The following is a 25455-nucleotide window of genomic DNA, read 5'->3' on the forward strand; positions in this document are numbered from 1 at the left end:
GAGGTATTAATGTCAGGTTGACAGGCCCTCGTGATGTAATGGGAGGTTGACAGGCCCTCGTGATGTAATGGGAGGTTTTAGGTGCCCGTTTACAGACCTTTTACTTGGTGACTTCAAGGTGGTCAGTCAATAATGACCTCCGTAGAGAATGACTGCTAAGTGTGTTTTTATTGATCAGATCTAATAGTAGCATATGAGAGAGAGGGGCTGTGCCTTGGTACTGTACAGTGTATCGGGTCTAATGGGCTGTGCCTTGGTACTGGACAGTGTATCGGGTCTAATGGGCTGTGCCTTGGTACTGGACAGTGTATCGGTCTAATGGGCTGTGCCTTGGTACTGGACAGTGTATAGGTCTAATGGGCTGTGCCTTGGTACTGGACAGTGTATAGGTCTAATGGGCTGTGCCTTGGTACTGCACAGTGTATAGGTCTAATGGGCTGTGCCTTGGTACTGCACAGTGTATAGGTCTAATGGGCTGTGCCTTGGTACTGCACAGTGTATAGGTCTAATGGGCTGTGCCTTGGTACTGCACAGTGTATAGGTCTAATGGGCTGTGCCTTGGTACTGCACAGTGTATAGGTCTAATGGGCTGTGCCTTGGTACTGCACAGTGTATAGGTCTAATGGGCTGTGCCTTGGTACTGCACAGTGTATAGGTCTAATGGGCTGTGCCTTGGTACTGGACAGTGTATAGGTCTAATGGGCTGTGCCTTGGTACTGGACAGTGTATAGGTCTAATGGGCTGTGCCTTGGTACTGTACAGTGTATAGGTCTAATGGGCTGTGCCTTGGTACTGTACAGTGTATAGGTCTAATGGGCTGGGAAATGAAGCTTTCATGTCCTGCTTTTCCATAAGCTTCTATGTCTTCCACTCCATCGCTTGTTACACCAGGAACAGACCCATAAGCAACATCCATCTGATGAGGAAGAGATGTGGTAAGGAAACGGTTCAAGGGGATTGGATCAGATTGTTGTATGGGGTTAAACATCGCTGTAGGAGGTTAAACATCGGGGGGTTAAACATCGCTGTAGGAGGTTAAACATCGCTGTAGGGGGTTAAACATTGCTGTAGGGGTTAAACATTGCTGTAGGGGGTTAAACATTGCTGTAGGGGGTTAAACATCGCTGTAGGGGGTTAAACATCGCTGTGGGGGTTAAACATCGCTGTGGGGGTTAAACATCGCTGTGGGGGTTAAACATCGCTGTGGGGGTTAAACATCGCTGTGGGGGGTTAAACATCGCTGTGGGAGGTTAAACATCGCTGTGGGAGGTTAAACATCGCTGTAGGAAGCATGGACATTGACCTGAGCTGACCTTGGGGATTGGATCAGATTGTTGTAGGAGGTTAAACATCGCTGTAGGGGTTAAACATCGCTGTAGGAACATTGGACATTGACCTGAGCTGACCCTGTAGACTCCAGCTGCTGCATGTACAGTAAAATAAGCAGACATGAGTTGTAGGCCCACAGCCTGGCCATCTGCCGACAGATCCACAGGCCCACAGCCACAGGCCCACAGCCTGGCCATCTGCCGACAGATCCACAGGCCCACAGCCTCCACAGGCCGACAGATCCACAGGCCCACAGCCACAGGCCCACAGCCTGGCCATCTGCCGACAGATCCACAGGCCCACAGCCTGGCAGGCCGACAGATCCACAGGCCCACAGCCTGGCCATCTGCCGACAGATCCACAGGCCCACAGCCACAGGCCCACAGCCTGGCCATCTGCCGACAGATCCACAGGCCCACATCCACAGGCCCACAGCCGACAGATCCACAGGCCCACAGCCTGGCCATCTGCCGACAGATCCACAGGCCCAGATCCACAGGCCCACAGCCTGGCCGTCTGCCGACAGATCCACAGGCCCAGATCCACAGGCCCACAGCCTGGCCGTCTGCCGACAGATCCACAGGCCCAGATCCACAGGCCCACAGCCTGGCCATCTGCCGACAGATCCACAGGCCCAGAGCCTCCACAGGCCCACAGCCTGGCCATCTGCCGACAGATCCACAGGCCCACAGCCTGGCCGTCTGCCGACAGAGCCACAGCCTGGCCATCTGCCGACAGATCCACAGCCTGGCCGTCTGCCGACAGATCCACAGGCCCACAGCCACAGGCCCACAGCCACAGGCCCACAGCCACAGGCCCACAGCCACAGGCCCAGCTACAGCCTGGCCATCTGCCGACAGATCCACAGCCTGGCCGTCTGCCGACAGAGCCACAGGCCCACAGCCTGGCCGTCTGCCGACAGAGCCACAGGCCCACAGCCTGGCCGTCTGCCGACAGAGCCACAGGCCCACAGCCTGGCCGTCTGCAGACAGATCCACAAATTCATGAATGTGTTAAACCATCAATTTGGCAGCGAGTTAGGCTCTGGTTCTGCTCCCTTGGAGAACAACTGTTTCTTTGTTGCTATAGTCAGACCTGCTGTCTGAAAGGTCTCTGACTCACTTCCTCACCTCTCCCCTCTCCTTGCCTAGTTTGCTATAGGAGACCAATGCAAATTAAAGTCTGCCTGGAAGTTATTTATTTTAGATCTTAAAATATAACTAGGCAAGTCAGTTAAGAACAAATTCATATTTTCGATGACTACCTACACCGGCTGTAATCGCTGACAAAGGTGTTGCAACAAAGTACTGAGTAAAGGGTCTGAATACTTATGTGAATGTGATATATATATTTATTTTTTTCTTCTTATATATATATATATATATATATATTTTAAATATAAATTAGCAAAAAAATTAGCAAAAAAAGTCAAAAACTGTTTTTGACATGTCATAATGGGGTATTGTGATGTCATTATGTGGTATTGTGATGTCATTATGGGGTATTGTGTGTAGATTGATGGGGGGGGTTAAAACAATTGAATCAATTTTAAAACAAGTCTGTAACCCAACAGTATGGAAAAAGTCAAGCGGTCTGAATGCTTTCTGAATGCGCTGTATGTGATAGGACTACCATTTGTAAAACACAACAGACTGCGGTCTGAATGCGCTGTATGTGATAGGACTACTATTTGTAAAACACAACAGACTGCGGTCTGAATGCGCTGTATGTGATAGGACTACCATTTGTAAAACACAACAAAAAGACTGCGGTCCCGTACAGCACAAAAAGAGCCGTGCTTACTGGGGTGTAACCTACCATGTCGGCGTAACCGATGTGAAACGACTAGCTAGTTTGCGGTGGTGCGCGTTAATAGCGTTTCAATCGGTGACGTCACTCGCTCTGAGACCTTGAAGTAGTTGTTCCCCTTGCTCTGCAAGGGCCACTGCTTTTGTGGAGCGATGGGTAACGATGCTTCGAGGGTGGCTGTTGTCTCTGTGTGCAGAGGGTCCCTGGTTCGAGCCCAGGTAGGGGCGAGGAGTGGGAGAGAACATGTACTGTGACATCGGCCCTCAATGGAATGTTATGAATGCCCATCCGTGTGTGAATGCTCATGTGGAATGTTATTAATCCCCATCCGTGTGTGAATGCTCATCTGTGTGTGAATGCTCATGTGGAATGTTATGAATGCCCATCTGTGTGTGAATGCTCATGTGGAATGTTATGAATGCCCATCTGTGTGTGAATGCTCATGTGAATGCCCATCTGTGTGTGAATGCTCATGTGGAATGTTATGAATGCCCATCCGTGTGTGAATGCTCATGTGAATGCCCATCTGTGTGTGAATGCTCATGTGGAATGTTATGAATGCCCATCCGTGTGTGAATGCTCATGTGGAATGCTATGAATGCCCATCCGTGTGTGAATGCTCATGTGAATGCCCATCTGTGTGTGAATGCTCATGTGGAATGTTATGAATGCCCATCCGTGTGTGAATGCTCATGTGGAATGTTATGAATGCCCATCTGTGTGAATGCTCATGTGAATGCCCATCTGTGTGTGAATGCTCATGTGGAATGTTATGAATGCCCATCCGTGTGTGAATGCTCATGTGAATGCCCATCTGTGTGTGAATGCTCATGTGAATGCCCATCTGTGTGTGAATGCTCATGTGGAATGTTATGAATGCCCATCTGTGTGTGAATGCTCATGTGAAATGTTATGAATGCTCATCCGTGAATGCTCATGTGGAATGTTATGAATGCCCATCTGTGTGAATGCTCATGTGAATGCCCATCTGTGTGTGAATGCTCATGTGGAATGTTATGAATGCCCATCTGTGTGAATGCTCATGTGAATGCCCATCTGTGTGAATGCTCATGTGGAATGTTATGAATGCCCATCTGTGTGAATGCTCAAATGCCCATCTGTGTGTGAATGCTCATGTGGAATGTTATGAATGCCCATCTGTGTGTGAATGCTCATGTGAATGCCCATCTGTGTGTGAATGCTCATGTGGAATGTTATGAATGCTCATCCGTGTGTGAATGCTCATGTGGAATGTTATGAATGCTCATTCGTGTGTTAGGCCCACCGTCTGTAAAAACAGGTCGTTGCATTGGCTTCATTAGTCCTGATTCCTGTGACTAATCAATCTGGCTATTTAAACTCTGAATATCAGCAACCTGACTTTATCAGGAGGAGATATATCCTGAGTCTATTTGTAATGTTGTTTACACAGCGAGAAATGCACAAGTATTTTCTTTTCGCTATGATCAGCTCGTAAAAAATGTACAGATACAAAACTTGAAACCACTGATTTCTAAAAGTTTCAGTCTCGTTACTTTGTCGTCCATTTTATCTCCAGCCTGAAGGCTACAGAACAGGCCACATACTCTTTCTACCGTATCCTATATCTGCTACATGATTGATGATAGATTAGTTTGGTTTTTGTCGTGGTGTTGGTGGAAAGCTGCAGCGACCGATCTCTCCAACAGCACGCTGGGAATGGACAAGATAAATATTTTATGCCCCTGCCTTTGACAAAGTGGGCACTTCTTATCACCGGGCGACATCCGCGCTCACCTAAAAAAGCCAATATGCCACTGGTTGAGAGAAATTGTCATTGTTTTTGGGCAGAATTATGTGAGGTTTTATGTGTTGTTGGGGAATGCGTCTTGGTCAGTTGAGCTCAGAAAATGTCGACCTTGTCAATCTTGCCTGATAAGAGATCCGACCCTGGTCTCACCTCATCCCTCTCTCTCTCTCTCTCTCTCTGTCTCTCTGTCTCTCTGTCTCTCTGTCTCTCTGTCTCTCTGTCTCTCTGTTCTCTCTTTCTCTCTGCCTCTCTGCCTCTCTGCCTCTCTTTCTCTCTCTCTGTCTCTGTCTCTCTGTCTCTCTGTCTCTCTGTCTCTCTGTCTCTCTGTCTCTCTGTCTCTCTGTCTCTCTGTCTCTCTCTGTCTCTCTGTCTCTCTGTCTCTTTCTCTGTCTTTCTGTCTCTCTGCCTCTCTGCCTCTCTGCGTCTCTGTCTCTCTCTCTGTCTCTCTGTCTCTCTTTCTCTCTCTTTCTCTCTGTCTCTCTCTCTCTCTCTCTCTGTCTCTCTGTCTCTCTGTCTCTCTGTCTCTCTCTCTCTCTCTCTCTCTCTCTGTTCTCTCCCTCAGACCCCAATTCTCCTCAGGGCACTTTATTTATTCCTCTGTTAGTCTCCACCTCTTCAGAGCAGACAAAAGCTTTTTTATTGGTCACTCAGTCATCAATGGGCTGGTCCTGGCTGAGAGACCGAGGCTCCAGGCAGACATCCAGGCCATTAGCTCTGCCCAGAGCCAACTATAGATCCTCGTCAGTTCTAGAGGCTAAGGATGCTGGGTAAAAATACCCTCCTGCTGGAGAAAGTCTGCCTGTGATTGTGATGTGGTATGTTGTCTGAGTTCACACCTTTTTTAAAAAACTTTCGTTGTTAGTTTCTGTCTTGGAGGAGAACGAGCTGCTTTGGAGGTAACTGGTGTAGTTGGCAGGGAGTCAGTCTTTCTGCCCTCCTCCACCAAGGCACATCTTGAACATGTCTCTACCCTAACTGGGCATCTGGATGCCTGGGTGAAGCGTGTGGAAATGGCCTGGTCTGTGTTGTCTTTACAGCTGCAGAAAAAGAAAACCATAGCGACAGGTCAACATTTGAGAGGTGTTGCGTCATGTATGAACTGAACACTGATGGTCAATACTTGACCCTGGCTGTCATACCTCACACAGTAGGCTTCGTCTTCAGACTACTTTCCCTGACATTCATTGGTTAGAATCTGTATCCAAATAAAAACTACATCTAAATGCTCCCCAATGTATTTTTAATTAGATTTTTTTTTTCTTTTTTTCCCTTTTTCTATCCAATTTAACCATGGCCCGTGCCAATTGGTAGTTGGTCTTGTCCCATCGCTGCAACTCCCGTACGGACTCGGGAGAGGCGAAGGTCGAGAGCCGCGGGTCTTCCCGAACACGACCCCCGCCAAGCCGCACTTCTTCTTGACACAATGTTCGCTTAACCCCGGCCAGCCGCACCAATGTGTCGGAGGAAACACCGTACAGCTGACAACCGTGCATCTCCTCAGCCCGCCACGAGGAGCGTGATGGGACGAGGACAGCCCATGTGACCAAACCCTCACCTAATCAGGATGACGCTGGGCCAATTGTGCGCCGTCTCCCGGGTCGCGGTCGGCTGCGACACAGCCTGGAATCGAACCGGGGTCTGTAGTGACGCAGCTAGCACCACTGCTCCCCAGTGTTTTAACAAGACCTAGAAATCCCATCAGGATCCTCAGGTATTCCTGGATTAGACTACGTGACTGTTCTGCTGTACTATCTGGTTACCGTGGATACAGGGGACTGACTGGAATTCTAGAACCCTGCTGAGCAACAAGTGATTGTGATCATGTGCTTGTGGACTGAGAGTGGTGATGCAATGTGTCCTCAGATAGCCTAGTATATCTGGCTGGGCCTTAATGACATTAGCAGATGTTGTTGTATCTTCATGCTGTTTTGAGCTATTTTAAAACTCATTATCTGTTTCTCACTGTTTCTCTCACTCTCTCCAACTGTCAGTTCTTGTAAAAATCTAAAGCTCCGAGGCAGGCAGGTGCTGAGATGTCAGTCTGAGAAAGAAATGAAGATCTCCTTTCTGGTAATCGTTCCTCTGACGGTCGGGTGAATTATAAAGTTACTGCCTAGCCTTTCCTGAGTAGAACACCCATTCAACTGTCTTCCTATTCCGCCTGCATTTCTCATCAGAGCTCTTTCCATTATGGAATCTCTTTATGTCTTAATGAGGAAGAGAATGGAGAGATGACGATGTTACCGCAACAGAGATGCTTAGAACCAGATCATTACTGTGGATGAGAACAGAATGACTTAACTTACTAAAGTTGTCAAAGTATATGGTGTAGTTCTTACTTTACATTAAGAAGGAACGTGTTCCCCACGTGGACGGTTTTCCAGGTAGATAACTGGCCTAAAAGGGGGACGGTCTTCCAGGTAGATTTCCAGGTAGATAACTGGCCTAAAAACGGTTTTCCAGGTAGATAACTGGCTAAAAGGGGGACGGTCTTCCAAAACTCCCTAGAAAGGCCAAAACCTGGGAAGAAAACTGGGGTGTCCAGTCCTCTTCTGGCTGTGCCGCGTGGAGATTATAACAGAACATGGCCAAGATTACTTATTGATGTAGTCAAATGTCTCAACTGATGCTTGTCCCTGTTCACCAGGGCCCGTGTCTCAGCTGATGCTTGTCCCTGTTCACCAGGGCCCGTGTCTCAGCTGATGTCTGTCCCTGTTCACCAGGGCCTGTGTCTCAGCTGATGCCTGTCCCTGTTCACCAGGGCCCGTGTCTCAGCTGATGCCTGTCCCTGTTCACCAGGGCCCGTGTCTCAGCTGATGCCTGTCCCTGTTCACCAGGGCCCGTGTCTCAGCTGATGCCTGTCCCTGTTCACCAGGGCCCGTGTCTCAGCTGATGCCTGTCCCTGTTCACCAGGGCCCGTGTCTCAGCTGATGCCTGTCCCTGTTCACCAGGGCCCGTGTCTCAGCTGATGCCTGTCCCTGTTCACCAGGGCCTGTGTCTCAGCTGATCAAATCAAGTGTATTTATATAGCCCTTCGTACATCAGCTGATATCTCAAAGTGCTGTACAGAAACCCAGCCTAAAACCCCAAACAGCAAGCAATGCAGGTGTAGAAGCACGGTGGCTAGGAAAAACTCCCTAGAAAGGCCAAAACCTAGGAAGAAACCTAGAGGAACCAGGCTATGTGGGTTGGCCAGTCCTCTTCTGGCTGTGCCGGGTGGAGATTATAACAGAACATGGCCAAAATGTTCATAAATGACCAGCATGGTCGAATAATAATAAAAGCTGATGCCTGTCCCTGTTCACCAGGGCCCGTGTCTCAGCTGTTGGCTGTCCCTGTTCACCAGGGCCCGTGTCTCAGCTGTTGGCTGTCCCTGTTCACCAGGGCCCGTGTCTCAGCTGTTGGCTGTCCCTGTTCACCAGGGCCCGTGTCTCAGCTGATGTCTGCCCCTGTTCACCAGGGCCCGTGTCTCAGCTGATGCCTGCCCCTGTTCACCAGGGCCCGTGTCGCAGCTGATGCCTGTCCCTGTTCACCAGGGCCCGTGTCTCAGCTGATGCCTGCCCCTGTTCACCAGGGCCCGTGTCTCAGCTGATGCCTGTCCCTGTTCACCAGGGCCCGTGTCTCAGCTGATGCCTGCCCCTGTTCACCAGGGCCCGTGTCTCAGCTGATGTCTGTCCCTGTTCACCAGGGCCCGTGTCTCAGCTGATGTTTGTCCCTGTTCACCAGGGCCCGTGTCTCAGCTGATGCCTGTCCCTGTTCACCAGGGCCCGTGTCTCAGCTGATGCCTGTCCCTGTTCACCAGGGCCCGTGTCTCAGCTGATGCCTGCCCCTGTTCACCAGGGCCCGTGTCTCAGCTGATGCCTGTCCCTGTTCACCAGGGCCCGTGTCTCAGCTGATGGCTGTCCCTGTTCACCAGGGCCCGTGTCTCAGCTGATGGCCTGTCCCTGTTCACCAGGGCCCGTGTCTCAGCTGATGGCTGTCCCTGTTCACCAGGGCCCGTGTCTCAGCTGATGTTTGTCCCTGTTCACCAGGGCCCGTGTCTCAGCTGATGCCTGTCCCTGTTCACCAGGGCCCGTGTCTCAGCTGATGCCTGTCCCTGTTCACCAGGGCCCGTGTCTCAGCTGATGGCTGTCCCTGTTCACCAGGGCCCGTGTCTCAGCTGATGGCTGTCCCTGTTCACCAGGGCCCGTGTCTCAGCTGATGGCTGTCCCTGTTCACCAGGGCCCGTGTCTCAGCTGATGCCTGTCCCTGTTCACCAGGGCCCGTGTCCCAGCTGATGCCTGTCCCTGTTCACCAGGGCCCGTGTCTCAGCTGATGGCTGTCCCTGTTCACCAGGGCCCGTGTCTCAGCTGATGGCTGTCCCTGTTCACCAGGGCCCGTGTCTCAGCTGATGGCTGTCCCTGTTCACCAGGGCCCGTGTCTCAGCTGATGGCTGTCCCTGTTCACCAGGGCCCGTGTCTCAGCTGATGGCTGTCCCTGTTCACCAGGGCCCGTGTCTCAGCTGATGGCTGTCCCTGTTCACCAGGGCCCGTGTCTCAGCTGATGGCTGTCCCTGTTCACCAGGGCCCGTGTCTCAGCTGATGGCTGTCCCTGTTCACCAGGGCCCGTGTCTCAGCTGATGGCTGTCCCTGTTCACCAGGGCCCGTGTCTCAGCTGATGGCTGTCCCTGTTCACCAGGGCCCGTGTCTCAGCTGATGGCTGTCCCTGTTCACCAGGGCCCGTGTCTCAGCTGATGGCTGTCCCTGTTCACCAGGGCCCGTGTCTCAGCTGATGGCTGTCCCTGTTCACCAGGGCCCGTGTCTCAGCTGATGGCTGTCCCTGTTCACCAGGGCCCGTGTCTCAGCTGATGGCTGTCCCTGTTCACCAGGGCCCGTGTCTCAGCTGATGGCTGTCCCTGTTCACCAGGGCCCGTGTCTCAGCTGATGGCTGTCCCTGTTCACCAGGGCCCGTGTCTCAGCTGATGGCTGTCCCTGTTCACCAGGGCCCGTGTCTCAGCTGATGCCTGCCCCTGTTCACCAGGGCCCGTGTCTCAGCTGATGGCTGTCCCTGTTCACCAGGGCCCGTGTCTCAGCTGATGCCTGCCCCTGTTCACCAGGGCCCGTGTCTCAGCTGATGCCTGCCCCTGTTCACCAGGGCCCGTGTCTCAGCTGATGCCTGTCCCTGTTCACCAGGGCCCGTGTCTCAGCTGATGCCTGTCCCTGTTCACCAGGGCCCGTGTCTCAGCTGATGCCTGTCCCTGTTCACCAGGGCCCGTGTCTCAGCTGATGCCTGTCCCTGTTCACCAGGGCCCGTGTCTCAGCTGATGCCTGTCCCTGTTCACCAGGGCCCGTCTCAGCTGATACCTGCCCCTGTTCACCAGGGCCCGTGTCTCAGCTGATGCCTGTCCCTGTTCACCAGGGCCCGTGTCTCAGCTGATGCCTGTCCCTGTTCACCAGGGCCCGTGTCTCAGCTGATGCCTGTCCCTGTTCACCAGGGCCCGTGTCTCAGCTGATGCCTGTCCCTGTTCACCAGGGCCCGTGTCTCAGCTGATGCCTGTCCCTGTTCACCAGGGCCCGTGTCTCAGCTGATGGCTGTCCCTGTTCCTCCCTGAGTCGTACGTGTTTCTTCACCTTGTTGCTAGGAGCTGAATCTAGTTAATACTGTGTCAGGGCCTGTTACTGTGTGTGTTTCTCCAGACACAAGACTAATGTGTTTTGTCTCTTCCAGGCGTCCTTCCTCACCAAGAAGCTCAACATCACAGGGAAGAGGGTGAACCTGGCCATCTGGGTAAGGCCTTCTCTCTCTCTCTGTCTCTCTGTCTCTCTGTCTCTCTGTCTCTCTGTCTCTCTGTCTCTGCGTGTCGGACACTCCTCTGGGTCCCAAATGGCATCCTGTTCCCTACATGGTGTACTGCTTTTGACCAGAGCTCATATGGGGAACAGGATGTAGATCCCTTAATCTGCTTTGACTTCCTGTTAATCCTCGAAGAAATGATATGGTCCTGCAGTGATCTCTCTGTCCTGTTACATATGGTCCTGCAGTGATCTCTCTCTCTCTGTCCTGTAACATATGGTCCTGCAGTGATCTCTCTGTCCTGTAACATATGGTCCTGCAGTGATCTCTCTGTCCTATAACATATGGTCCTGCAGTGATCTCTCTGTCCTGTAACATATGGTCCTGCAGTGATCTCTCTGTCCTGTAACATATGGTCCTGCAGTGATCTCTCTGTCCTGTAACATATGGTCCTGCAGTGATCTCTCTCTCTCTGTCCTGTAACATATGGTCCTGCAGTGATCTCTCTCTGTCCTGTAACATATGGTCCTGCAGTGATCTCTCTCTCTCTGTCCTGTAACATATGGTCCTGCAGTGATCTCTCTCTCTCTGTCCTGTAACATATGGTCCTGCAGTGATCTCTCTCTCTCTGTCCTGTAACATATGGTCCTGCAGTGATCTCTCTGTCCTGTAACATATGGTCCTGCAGTGATCTCTCTCTCTCTCTGTCCAATAACATATGGTCCTGCAGTGATCTCTCTGTCCTGTAACATATGGTCCTGCAGTGATCTCTCTCTCTCTGTCCTGTAACATATGGTCCTGCAGTGATCTCTCTCTCTGTCCTGTAACATATGGTCCTGCAGTGATCTCTCTCTCTCTGTCCTGTAACATATGGTCCTGCAGTGATCTCTCTCTCTCTGTCCTGTAACATATGGTCCTGCAGTGATCTCTCTCTCTCTCTCTGTCCTGTAACATATGGTCCTGCAGTGATCTCTCTCTCTCTGTCCTGTAACATATGGTCCTGCAGTGATCTCTCTGTCCTGTAACATATGGTCCTGCAGTGATCTCTCTCTCTCTGTCCTATAACATATGGTCCTGCAGTGATCTCTCTGTCCTGTAACATATGGTCCTGCAGTGATCTCTCTGTCCTATAACATATGGTCCTGCAGTGATCTCTCTCCCTGTCCTATAACATATGGTCCTGCAGTGATCTCTCTGTCCTGTAACATATGGTCCTGCAGTGATCTCCCCTGTCCTATAACATATGGTCCTGCAGTGATCTCTCTCTGTCCTATAACATATGGTCCTGCAGTGATCTCTCTCTGTCCTATAACATATGGTCCTGCAGTGATCTCTCTGTCCTATAACATATGGTCCTGCAGTGATCTCCCCTGTCCTATAACATATGGTCCTGCAGTGATCTCCCCTGTCCTGTAACATATGGTCCTGCAGTGATCTCTCTGTCCTATAACATATGGTCCTGCAGTGATCTCCCCCTGTCCTATAACATATGGTCCTGCAGTGATCTCTCTGTCCTATAACATATGGTCCTGCCTCATTTGATGCAATAGGAACAGGAATCCGGCATCCATTCTGATTTGAGTCAGTCTGTTGCAGGCAGGGAGAGATGCATCGTTGACATTATTTGTCTGAATCAGTCTGGCTTGCAGGTGTTTCTTCCTGGTGTGTAATGTTGTTCTCGCCACCAAACTGTAGCCAGAGTCACTGTCCATGTCAAACAGTCTTTTTCCAGAGGCTTGAACAGTGGACTCTCTCTCTCTCTCTCTCTCTCTCTCTCTCTCTCTCTCTCTCTCTCTGTCTCTCTCTGTCTCTCTCTGTCTCTCTCTCTCTGTCTCTGTCTCTCTCTGTCTCTCTCTGTCTCTCTCTGTCTCTCTCTCTCTCTGTCTCTCTCTCTCTCTGTCTCTCTCTGTCTCTGTCTCTCTCTCTCTCTCTGTCTCTCTCTCTCTCTGTCTCTGTCTCTCTCTGTCTCTCTCTGTCTCTCTCTGTCTCTCTGTCGCTCTCTCGCTCTCTCGCTCTCTCGCTCTACCCCAGGATACAGCAGGTCAGGAGCGCTTCCACGCCTTAGGTCCCATCTACTACAGAGACTCCAACGGAGCCATATTGGTCTATGACATCACAGATGAGGACTCTTTCCAGAAGGTGGCTATGATCTCCTCGGGGAGAACAGCGGAGAGCCGTGTCCCAAAGAGCACCCTAATTCCCTATACAGTGCACTACATTTGACCAGGGCCCATAGGGAAACGGGGTGCTATTAGGAACACAGCCTCTGGAGAGAAGAACATCATTTCAAAAATGAGTTACATAGAAATGTCAAGATGTATGATTATGGAAAATGGTTTCTTTTGATATTCATATTTAATTTGCATCGGTGTCTCTGTGTTCTAATGTTGAAATGTTCTTTTCTTGAACTGTAAATCGATCTGAAATGTAATGTCTTTGCTTTGTAGGTGAAAAACTGGGTCAAAGAATTGAGGAAAATGTTGGGGAATGAGATTTGTTTATGTATAGTAGGTAAGTTATTGCAGACCATAGCAAACTTTTCACTTTTCAACACTTCTTTTATAGTTTATCACATTTCACCCTGTAAATGGATCAATCTTGGGTAGGGTAGCCTAGTGGTTAGGGGCGGGGGTGGCCTAGTGGTTAGGGCGAGGGTGGTTGGTTAGGGGCGAGGGGTGGCCTAGTGGTTAGGGGCGAGGGGTGGCCTAGTGGTTAGGGGGCGAGGGGTGGCCTAGTGGTTAGGGGCGAGGGGTGGCCTAGTGGTTAGGGGCGAGGGGTGGCCTAGTGGTTAGGGGCGAGGGGTGGCCTAGTGGTTAGGGGGCGAGGGGTGGCCTAGTGGTTAGGGGGCGAGGGGTGGCCTAGTGGTTAGGGGCGAGGGGTGGCCTAGTGGTTAGGGCGAGGGTGGCCTAGTGGTTAGGGGCGAGGGTGGCCTAGTGGTTAGGGGCGAGGGTGGCCTAGTGGTTAGGGGCCCTAGTGGTTAGGGGCGAGGGGTGGCCTAGTGGTTAGGGGCGAGGGGTGGCCTAGTGGTTAGGGGCGAGGGGTGGCCTAGTGGTTAGGGCGAGGGTGGCCTAGTGGTTAGGGGTGGCCTAGTGGTTAGGGGTGGCCTAGTGGTTAGGGGTGGCCTAGTGGTTAGGGGTGGCCTAGTGGTTAGGGGGCGTGGCCTAGTGGTTAGGGGGGTGGCCTAGTGGTTAGGGGCGAGGTGGCCTAGTGGTTAGGGGTGGCCTAGTGGTTAGGGGTGGCCTAGTGGTTAGGGGCGAGGGTGGCCTAGTGGTTAGGGGGCGAGGGGTGGCCTAGTGGTTAGGGTGGCCTAGTGGTTAGGGGTGGCCTAGTGGTTAGGGGTGGCCTAGTGGTTAGGGGTGGCCTAGTGGTTAGGGTGGCCTAGTGGTTAGGGGTGGCCTAGGGTTAGGGGGTGGCCTAGTGGTTAGGGGTGGCCTAGTGGTTAGGGGTGGCCTAGTGGTTAGGGTGGCCTAGGGTTAGGGGTGGCCTAGGGCGAGGGGTGGCCTAGGGGCGAGGGGTGGCCTAGGGGCGAGGGGTGGCCTAGGGGCGAGGGGTGGCCTAGGGGCGAGGGGTGGCCTAGGGGCGAGGGGTGGCCTAGGGCGGGGTGGCCTAGGGCGAGGGGTGGCCTAGGGGTTAGGGGTGGCCTAGTGGTTAGGGGTGGCCTAGTGGTTAGGGGTGGCCTAGTGGTTAGGGGTGGCCTAGTGGTTAGGGGTGGCCTAGTGGTTAGGGGTGGCCTAGTGGTTAGGGGTGGCCTAGTGGTTAGGGGTGGCCTAGTGGTTAGGGGCGAGGGGTGGCCTAGTGGTTAGGGGTGGCCTAGTGGTTAGGGGCTAGGGGCGGCCTAGTGGTTAGGGGCGAGGGGTTGCTAGAGGCGAGGGGTGGCCTAGTGGTTAGAGCGTTGGACTAGTAACCAAAAGGTTGCAAGTTCGAATCCCCGAGCTGACAAGGTACAAATCTGTCGTTCTGCCTAACTGTTCCTAGGCCGTCATTGATAATAAGAATTTGTTCTTAACTGACTTGCCTGGTTAAATAAAGGTTAAATAAAGGTTTAAAAAATAATTTAAAAAAGTGGCGTGGAGAATTTAGTTTAGTTACGGGGCACTGCAATTGAAAAGAAATCCTAATCATTTCTTAATATGTTGCCAGGATGGAGGGAGTCTAGAATATAGTTTGTTTGTCTCTGATATTCTCTTGCCTCCCAATTTCAGTCACATAAGACCATCTGTCGGACAGCTCAATGTGCTCCAGACACATCCCGCTGTTCTCTCCCTCTGAAATGTCAACGCCTACAACTTTCAACCCTGACGTTCAGTCTTTCAAATGCAGGACGAGTTGCACGGAGTAGATCATTGACATTGTTGCGGTGACATCCTCCTCAATATTTATGTGATATCTTAACTAGAGCCAGACCCGTATGAGATTTGTGGGTCCGATACTGATTTTAGGGAGGCAAAAGTCACCGATTTTGATATTGGTTTTTAGATGTGGCATGAAAAACACACCTTTTCTCACAAATTGTTTTCTAAAGGTTTAACAGATACTCAAAATTATGATTTCTAAACGAACAATTAAAAATAACACATAATTTAAGAACATTTTATTTGTTGTTTACAAGAGAACCACCAAAAAGCTACTATATCCTAAATAAATACGAAAGTAAATACAAAACCGTTGTTCAGTTTACCACCTTAGACAAATATTTAAGTTGTACCCATCTATGGCAGTGCATAAGAATGCAGAGGTGTCTGTGCTGAAACACCACAAGTACACTAATAAACAAGAAGGTCTCAAAGTCAATCTGAAACTGCACTGTTCACAACTTAGGCATTGAGATGCAGGCTAAATACCTTGCTGGCTAGCTAGGCTAAATACCTTGCTGGCTAGCTAGGCTGAACTACCTTGCTGGCTAGCTAAGCTAAATACCTTGCTGGCTAGCTAGGCTGAACTACCTTGCTGGCTAGCTAAGCTAAATACCTTGCTGGCTAGCTAGGCTAACTACCTTGCTGGCTAGCTAGGCTGAACTACCTTGCTGGCTAGCTAGGCTGAACTACCTTGCTGGCTAGCTAGGCTTAACTACCTTGCTGGCTAGCTAGGCTTAACTACCTTGCTGGCTAGCTAGGCTTAACTACCTTGCTGGCTAGCTAGGCTTAACTACCTTGCTGGCTAGCTAGGCTTAACTACCTTGCTGGCTAGCTAGGCTTAACTACCTTGCTGGCTAGCTAGGGCTTAACTACCTTGCTGGCTAGCTAGGCTTAACTACCTTGCTGGCTAGCTAGGCTTAACTACCTTGCTGGCTAGCTAGGCTTAACTACCTTGCTGGCTAGCTAGGCTTAACTACCTTGCTGGCTAGCTAGGCTTAACTACCTTGCTGGCTAGCTAGGCTTAACTACCTTGCTGGCTAGCTAGGCTTAACTACCTTGCTGGCTAGCTAGGCTTAACTACCTTGCTGGCTAGCTAGGCTTAACTACCTTGCTGGCTAGCTAGGCGAACTACCTTGCTGGCTAGCTAGGCTTAACTACCTTGCTGGCTAGCTAGGCTTAACTACCTTGCTGGCTAGCTAGGCTTAACTACCTTGCTGGCTAGCTAGGCTTAACTACCTTGCTGGCTAGCTAGGCTTAACTACCTTGCTGGCTAGCTAGGCTTAACTACCTTGCTGGCTAGCTAGGCTTAACTACCTTGCTGGCTAGCTAGGCTTAACTACCTTGCTGGCTAGCTAGGCTTAACTACCTTGCTGGCTAGCTAGGCTTAACTACCTTGCTGGCTAGCTAGGCTTAACTACCTTGCTGGCTAGCTAGACTTAACTACCTTGCTGGCTAGCTAGGCTTAACTACCTTGCTGGCTAGCTAGGCTTAACTACCTTGCTGGCTAGCTAGGCTTAACTACCTTGCTGGCTAGCTAGGCTTAACTACCTTGCTGGCTAGCTAGGCTTAACTACCTTGCTGGCTAGCTAGGCTTAACTACCTTGCTGGCTAGCTAGGCTTAACTACCTTGCTGGCTAGCTAGGCTTAACTACCTTGCTGGCTAGCTAGGCTTAACTACCTTGCTGGCTAGCTAGGCTTAACTACCTTGCTGGCTAGCTAGGCTTAACTACCTTGCTGGCTAGCTAGGCTTAACTACCTTGCTGGCTAGCTAGGCTTAACTACCTTGCTGGCTAGCTAGGCGAACTACCTTGCTGGCTAGCTAGGCTTAACTACCTTGCTGGCTAGCTAGGCTTAACTACCTTGCTGGCTAGCTAGGCTTAACTACCTTGCTGGCTAGCTAGGCTTAACTACCTTGCTGGCTAGCTAGGCGAACGTTAACGAAGTGAAAGGTGTGATAAGGACAGGGCTGCTTACTTGGTGAAGTGTACTTTATTTACTTATTCAACTATGCTGTCGCTGGCTGTGGAAAACTACTCACTGTCAAGTCACCATGGTTACTGTTTCTCACATTGTGACGTAGGGCTGAATGATGCTCAGTGAGCAGTCCATAGAGCGCCCTCTTCAGACGGATTTGTTTATTCTATCTATATAATATCTGCGCTTTAGCTGTGGAATAAAGATACAAATATTTTTGTAAAAGACTCATATCAGCCGATATATATATATATATATATATTGGTCAATCAAATGTATTTATAAAGCCCCTTTTTGCATCAGCCGATGTCACAAAGTGCTTTACAGAAACTCTAAAACGCCTAAAACCCCAAACAGCAAGCAGATATAGAAGCACGGTGGCTAGGGAAAAACTCCCTAGAAAGGTCAGAACCGAGGAAGAAACCTAGAGGAACCAGGCTATCTGGGGTGGCCAGTCCTCTTCTAGCTGTGCCGGGTGGAGATTATAACTGAACGTGGCCAAGATGTTACAATGTTCATAGATGACCTGCAGGCTCAGATAATAATAATCACATATTGGTCAACTGATTTTATAGGATCTCATCTTAACTAGACTAACTGCTGTGGGAAATGTATTTTCCTCACAAAAATGAGGGGGGGAAATGACAAAAATATTAATGCAATGATTTTACTGAGTTACAGTTCATATAAGGAATTTGGTCAATTGAAATGAATGCATTAGGCCCTAATCTATGGATTTCTCATGACTGGGCAGGGGTGCAGCCATAGGTTGGCCTGGGAGGGTGTAGGCCCACCCACTTGGAAGCCGGGCCCACCCACTGAGCAATCAGAATATTTTTTCCCCCCCAAAAGGCCTTTATTACAGACAGAAATTATGGTAGAGAAATGAACATTCAATCCCCTGGCAATGGCTTTGGTGCCAATTCCATGCTCCCTTAACTTCTGTGGTGTTGTGTGACAACTGCAATTCTTTTTAGACTGGCCCTTTATTGTCCCCAGCACAAGGTGCACCTATGTAATGATCATGGCGTTTAATCAGCTTCTTGATATGCCACACCTGTGAGGTGGATGGATTATCTTGGAAAAGGATAAATGTTCACTAACAGGAATGTAAATACATTTGTGCACAACATTTGAGAGAAATACACTTTTTGTCAGTATGCAACATTTCTGCATTATTTTCGCTCTGGATAAGAGCGTCTGCTAAATGACTTAAATGTAAATGTAAATTTCAGCTGTTGGGACCAACACTTTACATATGTTGCATTTTATATTTTTGTTCAGGGTGTGTACACACACGTGTGTGTGTGTGTGTGTGTGTGTGTGTGCACATTGAACAAAAATCTAAAATGCAATTTGGTGTAATTGTGTGTGGCGGTCATTGACTTCTGCATTGTAGATCATGAGTTAAACTAACGCTGTCAAGATAAACGTAACTGTTGCAGTCACGCCCCAGAGGGTTATAACCTCCATGGTCTCTTCCTGGTTAAATAAAGTGTGCCTTCGATCAACTAGACGTACAGTTGGTGGTGCTAATGTTTAAATATACCGTATGTGATCTCTAAACTAATACATCCTCTGTGTTCTTCTCTTTAGGTAATAAAGTAGATCTGGAGAAGGAGAGACATGTATCAGTTGAAGAGGCAGAAGGGTTCGTTTTGTCCCTCTTCTCCTGTAACTGTACCGTAGAGAGACCTTGTACAGCAGGGGGTGTTCAGTCTTGTCAGCTTATGGTGCTGTACTGCTTTGGCAATACCTTTTCATAACGTTGTCTAAACATGAAGTCCACAGCCTTCTTTTTGTTATGTGAACGTTGAATTGAATGGTGATTTGGTCGGAATATTGATAACTAACCAATCACCATTCAATTGTGTTGACAATGGAATGGTGATTGGTTCTAACGGATCGGTGTGTGTTTCTCTGTGGATTCCTCTCCTCCACAGGTATGCAGAGTCGGTGGGGGCAAAACACTATCACACATCAGCCAAACTAAACAAGGGGATAGAGGAACTCTTCCTTGACTTGTGTAAAAGTAAGCAGCCGTTCTCACATGTTATGGAATAGTGATGATGAATGGAATGGCTCCGGGTTCAGACAAAAATAAAATACTTGAAACGATTATATTATAATGGACCAAGTAGTGGGACTTCTGAATTTTGTAGATTGGACTTATAAAGCTTTTTGTTTGTAGGATGTTTGGCTTTTCTTGGTTGTAAGGACTTTCAGCTTTTGTTGGTAGGACTTTGTCTCCCCACAGTACTGACTCTCCCTCTCGTCTCCCCGCAGTACTGACTCTCCCTCTCGTCTCCCCGCAGTACTGACTCTCCCTCTCGTCTCCCCGCAGTACTGACTCTCCCTCTCGTCTCCCGACTCTCCTCTCGTACAGTACTGACTCCCCTCTCGTCTCCCCGCAGTACTGACTCTCCTCTCGTCTCCCGCAGTACTGACTCTCCCTCTCGTCTCCCGCAGTACTGACTCTCCCTCTCGTCTCCCCGCAGTCTCCCCGCAGTACTGACTCTCCCTCTCGTCTCCCGCAGTACTGACTCTCCCTCTCGTCTCCCCGCAGTACTCTCCCTCTCGTCTCCCCGCAGTACTGACTCTCCTCTCGTCTCCCCGCAGTACTGACTCTCCCTCTCGTCTCCCCGAGTACTGACTCTCCCTCTCGTCTCCCCGCAGTACTGACTCTCCCTCTCGTCTCCCCGCAGTACTGACTCTCCTCTCGTCTCCCGCAGTACTGACTCTCCCTCTCGTCTCCCCGCAGTACTGACTCTCCCTCTCGTCTCCCCGCAGTACTGACTCTCCCTCTCGTCTCCCCGCAGTACTGACTCTCCCTCTCGTCTCCCGCAGTACTGACTCTCCTCTCGTCTCCCGCAGTACTGACTCTCCCTCTCGTCTCCCCGCAGTACTGACTCTCCCTCTCGTCTCCCCGCAGTACTGACTCCCCTCTCGTACCCCGCAGTACTGACTCTCCCTCTCGTCTCCCCGCAGTACTGACTCTCCCTCTCGTCTCCCGCAGTACCCGCAGTACTGACTCTCCCTCTCGTCTCCCCGCACTGACTCTCCCTCTCGTCTCCCCGCAGTACTGACTCTCCCTCCCCCCGCAGTACTGACTCTCCCTCTCGTCTCCCCGCAGTACTGACTCTCCCTCTCGTCTCCCCGCAGTACTGACTCTCCCTCTCGTCTCCCCGCAGTACTGACTCTCCCTCTCTCGTTGACAGGAATGATGGAGACGGCCCAAGCAGAGGAGAGGGCGAAGGGTAACGGAGCCAGCCAGTCAACGACATCACGAAGGGGGTACAGATCGTGGACGATGACCCTCAAGCCGCCACGGCCGCGGGGGCTGCTGCTCATCCGCTTAACCCCCACGTCCCAACTTACCCCATCCTCCCTCTTTTCCCCCTTAAGCAACCAGGACTGTTGCCTCCCCTCTCATCTCCCTCCTTATGACATGAAGACTGCTGTTCTCCCTCTGAGTCGTCATCCACTTTACTCACTACACTTCTCCCTCTATGGAACAATGTGCTTATATACCATTCTTTATACTGTAATATTCATTCATTGCCCCCCCTCCTGAACCATCCATATGAGACCTCTGACCCCCCCTCCTGACCCATCCATGTGAGACCTCTGACCCCCCCCTCCCTGACCCATCCATGTGAGACCTCTGACCCCATCCATATTAGACCTCTGACCCCCTCCTGACCCATCCATATGAGACTTCTGACCCCCCCTTTCTTACCCATCCATATGAGACCTCTGACCCCCCTCCTGACCCATCCATATGAGACCTCTGACCCCCCTCCTGACCCATCCATATGAGACCTCTGACCCCCTCCTGACCCATCCATATGAGACCTCTGACCCCCCTCCTGACCCATCCATGTGAGACCTCTGACCCCCCTCCTGACCCATCCATGTGAGACCTCTGACCCCATCCATATTAGACCTCTGACCCCCTCCTGACCCATCCATATGAGACTTCTGACCCCCCTTCTTACCCATCCATATGAGACCTCTGACCCCCTCCTGACCCATCCATATGAGACCTCTGACCCCCCTCCTGACCCATCCATATGAGACCTCTGACCCCCCCCATCCTGACCCATCCATGAGACCTCTGACCCCCCCTCCTGACCCATCCATGTGAGACCTCTGACCCCCCCCTCCTGACCCATCCATATGAGACCTCTGAATGAAGAGAACATGGAAGGAATGAATCTGCCTCTCCTCAGTCTTTCTACAAACTAGCAGATGGACTTCTAACACACTAGTGTGAAATACACACTCACACACTGTCCCCACCTCTCTCAAATGAACACAAACCAACAGACCGTACTAAATTCTAAATCCTAAACACTCATACCCCAGATGTGAGGATAATGTGCATGATGGGGTGATCCGTCTCTGAAGGATTCATTTTGTTTCACTTTAGAGAAAGAAGAAAAGAACACCCTGATCTTTCTTTATTGTTGATAAACTAATGTACATGTTGTATGGACATGTGTCCACGCCTTGGTACTGCTTCTTCTTCTGTGGTGGTGAAGTGGTGAAAGCCCTTTGATTCCATCATCCAGCTCTTTTCTTGGCCTGTGTTCATTAAGCTTCTCGGTAGGAGTCCCACCTTTGTTCTTTAAGCTTCTCGGTAGGAGTCCCACCTGTCTTTAAGCTTCTCTGTAGGAGTCCCACCTGTGTTCTTTAAGCTTCATTCCCACCTGTCTTTAAGCTTTAGAGTCCCACCTGTGTTCTTTAAGCTTCTCGGTAGGAGTCCCACCTTTGTTCTTTAAGCTTCTCGGTAGGAGTCCCACCTGTCTTTAAGCTGTCTCGGTAGGAGTCCCACCTGTGTTCTTTAAGCTTCTCTTGGAGTCCCACCTGTCTTTAAGCTTCTTCTGTAGAAGTCCCACCTGTGTTCTTTAAGCTTCTTAGAGTCCCACCTGTGTTCTTTTCTTCTCGGTAGGAGTCCCACCTGTGTTCTTTAAGCTTCTCGGTAGGAGTCCCACCTGTCTTTAAGCTTCTCGGTAGGAGTCCCACCTGTGTTCTTTAAGCTTCTCGGTAGGAGTCCCACCTGTGTTCTTTAAGCTTCTCGGTAGAGTCCCACCTGTGTTCTTTAAGCTTCTCGGTAGGAGTCCCACCTGTGTTCTTTAAGCTTCTCGGTAGGAGTCCCACCTGTGTTCTTTAAGCTTCTCGGTAGGAGTCCCACCTGTGTTCTTTAAGCTTCTCGGTAGGAGTCCCACCTGTGTTCTTTAAGCTTCTCGGTAGGAGTCCCACCTGTGTTCTTTAAGCTTCTCGGTAGGAGTCCCACCTGTGTTCTTGAAGCTTCTCGGCAGGAGTCCCACCTGTGTTCTTGAAGCTTCTCGGCAGGAGTCCCACCTGTGTTCTTGAAGCTTCTCGGCAGGAGTCCCACCTGTGTTCTTGAAGCTTCTCGGCAGGAGTCCCACCTGTGTTCTTGAAGCTTCTCGGCAGGAGTCCCACCTGTGTTCTTGAAGCTTCTCGGCAGGAGTCCCACCTGTGTTCTTGAAGCTTCTCGGCAGGAGTCCCACCTGTGTTCTTGAAGCTTCTCGGTAGGAGTCCCACCTGTGTTCTTGAAGCTTGTTGATTTAAGTTCTAAAAGACTAAACTGATCCTAGATCAGCATTTCTGCTCTGAGACCCTTTATGAATACAGACATTGTGCTTTTTCAACAACAACAACAGAGAAATGGCAGTTCTCTCTTCCCCTCCTCTCTCTCTCGATCTTTCTCTGATTTAAAATGCAGGTGTTTTGCACTGACCCGTCACTATCAATGCTTTTGTTCCACTGTTTGCCGAGTTGCTCTGTGAAAAATGTAAATGACACACAAAAAAATACATTGTTAAAAAAACAACCCCAAAAAAATGTATGAATAACGTTGGATGTTTAATCTGCTTTTTACAAGCTTTGGGGAAACGATACGCAGGTGTAGAGAAGTGTACAATAGTCTTGTTAATGATTGTAAAATGAAATAACAATTGTGGATGAAAGCACACTTTCTGGAATTGTAATTTTTTTAAACTGCTAGTGTCGTGTGTTTTGTAATAGAACAATTATAACTATTTACAACACATAGGTGTCAAATACATCGTCATTTCTTTTTAGTGAAACAATTGAAGCTTCACTTCACATCCTCCAACTGTTTTGAACTTAGACTCAAACATATTCAGAATACATAGTTCTACTGCTTCTGATTGGAGGAGGACATGTTCTACTGCTTCTGATTGGAGGAGGACATGTTCTACTGCTTCTGATTGGAGGAGGACATGTTCTACTGCTTCTGATTGGAGGAGGACATGTTCTACTGCTTCTGATTGGAGGAGGACATGTTCTACTGCTTCTGATTGGAGGAGGACATGTTATACTGCTTCTGATTGGAGGAGGACATGTTGTAAAAGTGTAACTTCCTGAGACGATACCAACTGCTCCGGATCCACCAAGAGGAGACCTACGGGGAGGGAGACTTCATTCCAGATCTCATGTTATTTAATTACATGTCAATGGTGGATTTCTGCAGGGAAACGGGAGAGATTCATGATTGGTCTCTACTGACAGACCTGGGTTCAAAGACTTCAACAATGTTTGCTTGTGCCAGATAGGCAGGGTTTACACTTTTAGTTCCAAACTCAGTCACAGCTGAAGTATTGGTAATGATATGGAATAGTGTTGGTAATGATATCGTATTGTGTTTGAACCCAGATGTGCTACTCTGCCCTGGTTTATTCTGCACCAGGATGAAAAGCTTCATTTCATTTGCTGACTGGTTAAACCCAGTCACTACAGCCTCTGGTCTCCATAAGAATTAACCACACAGTTCTGACTGGTTAAATCCAGTCACTACAACCTCTGGTCTCCATAAGAGAACAATACAGTGACCAGGTAGACCTACATACTGTATCCACACCGTGATAAAGAGAGATTCCCCTACACCAGGGTTCTCCAAACCCTGTTCCTAGAGATCTACTGTCCTGTAGGTTTTCACTCCAACCCTGTTCCTAGAGATCTACTGTCCTGTAGGTTTTCACTCCAACCCTAATCTAGCACACCTGATTATAATAATTAGCTGGTTGATAAACTGAATCAGGTTAGTTACAACTGGGGTTGAAAGGAAAACCTACAGGAGGGTAGGTCTCCGGGAACAGGGTTGGAGTGAAAACCTACAGGAGGGTAGGTCTCCGGGAACAGGGTTGGAGTGAAAACCCGGGAACAGGAGGGTAGGTCTCCGGGAACAGGGTTGGAGTGAAAACCTACAGGAGGGTAGGTCTCCGGGAACAGGGTTGGAGTGAAAACCTACAGGAGGGTAGGTCTCCGGGAACAGGGTTGGACAGCCCTGCCCTCCACATTTGACAAGCTCAGTCTTCAATGAAGCAGTCTTCATGGTTTGGGTTGTTCTAGAGGCTGGGTTGTTCCCGAGTGGCGCAGCGGTCTAAGGCACTGCATCTCCGTTCAAGAGGCGTCACTACAGTCCCTGGTTTGTAATCCAGGCTGTATTACATCTGGCCGTGATTGGGAGTCCCAGAGGGCGGCGCACAATTGGCCCAGCGTTGTCCGGGTTTGGCCAGGGTAGGGCCGTCATTGTAAATAAGAATTTGTTCTTAACTGACTTGCCTAGTTAAATAAAGGTTAAATAAAAACTCAAATGTGGAAGTCTACCTAAATATCAATTTACACCACTCAGATATGACCCATGTTATTTAAACCATACAAATGGGTGATTCTGCTGACTACTGAGATACTTTTATGTGTGTATATAGTGAATCCCCTTAAAATGAGTGGTTTTGGCTATTTCAGCCCCACCTGTTGCTGACAGGTGTATAACACCGAGCACACAGCCATGCAATCTCATTGGCAGTAGAATGGCCTCACTGAAGAGCACAGTAACTTTCAACGTGGCACCGTCATAGGATGCCACTTTACCAACAAGTCAGTTCGTCAAATGTATGCTCTGCTAGAGCTGCCCCGCTCAAATGTAAGTGCTGTTATTTTGAAGTGGAAACGTCTAGGAGCAACAACGGCTCAGCTGCAAAGTGGTAGGCCACATAAGCTCACAGAACGGGACCGCTGAGTGTTAAAGCACGTAACACGTAAACATTGTCTGTCCTCGGTTGCAACACTCACTACCGAGTTCCAAAGTGCCCCTGGAAGCAACATCAGCACAATAACAGTTTGACTGGAGCTTCATGAAATGGGTTTCCATGGACGAGCAGCCACACACAAGCCTAAGATCACCATTCTCAATGCCAAGCGTTGGCTGGAGTGGTGTAAAGATTGCCGCCATTGGACTCTGGAGCAGTGGAAATATGTTCCCTGGAGCGATGAATCACTCTTCACCATCTGGCAGTCCAAGGGTCGAATCTGTTTGGTGGATGCCAGGAGAACGCTACCTGCCTTTATGAATAATGCCAACTGTAAGATTTGGTG

At 49.8% G+C, this 25455-nt stretch overlaps 1 pseudogene; it reads left to right on the forward strand.

Annotated features, from left to right (window-relative positions):
* The window catches only part of LOC123995849, a 39028-nt pseudogene extending 18641 nt beyond the window's left edge, over nt 1-20387 (forward strand).
* Nucleotides 20388-25455: the final 5068 nt, after the last annotated feature.

The sequence above is a fragment of the Oncorhynchus gorbuscha genome, linkage group LG14, assembly GCF_021184085.1.
Source record: "Oncorhynchus gorbuscha isolate QuinsamMale2020 ecotype Even-year linkage group LG14, OgorEven_v1.0, whole genome shotgun sequence".
Lineage (NCBI taxonomy): Eukaryota > Metazoa > Chordata > Actinopteri > Salmoniformes > Salmonidae > Oncorhynchus > Oncorhynchus gorbuscha.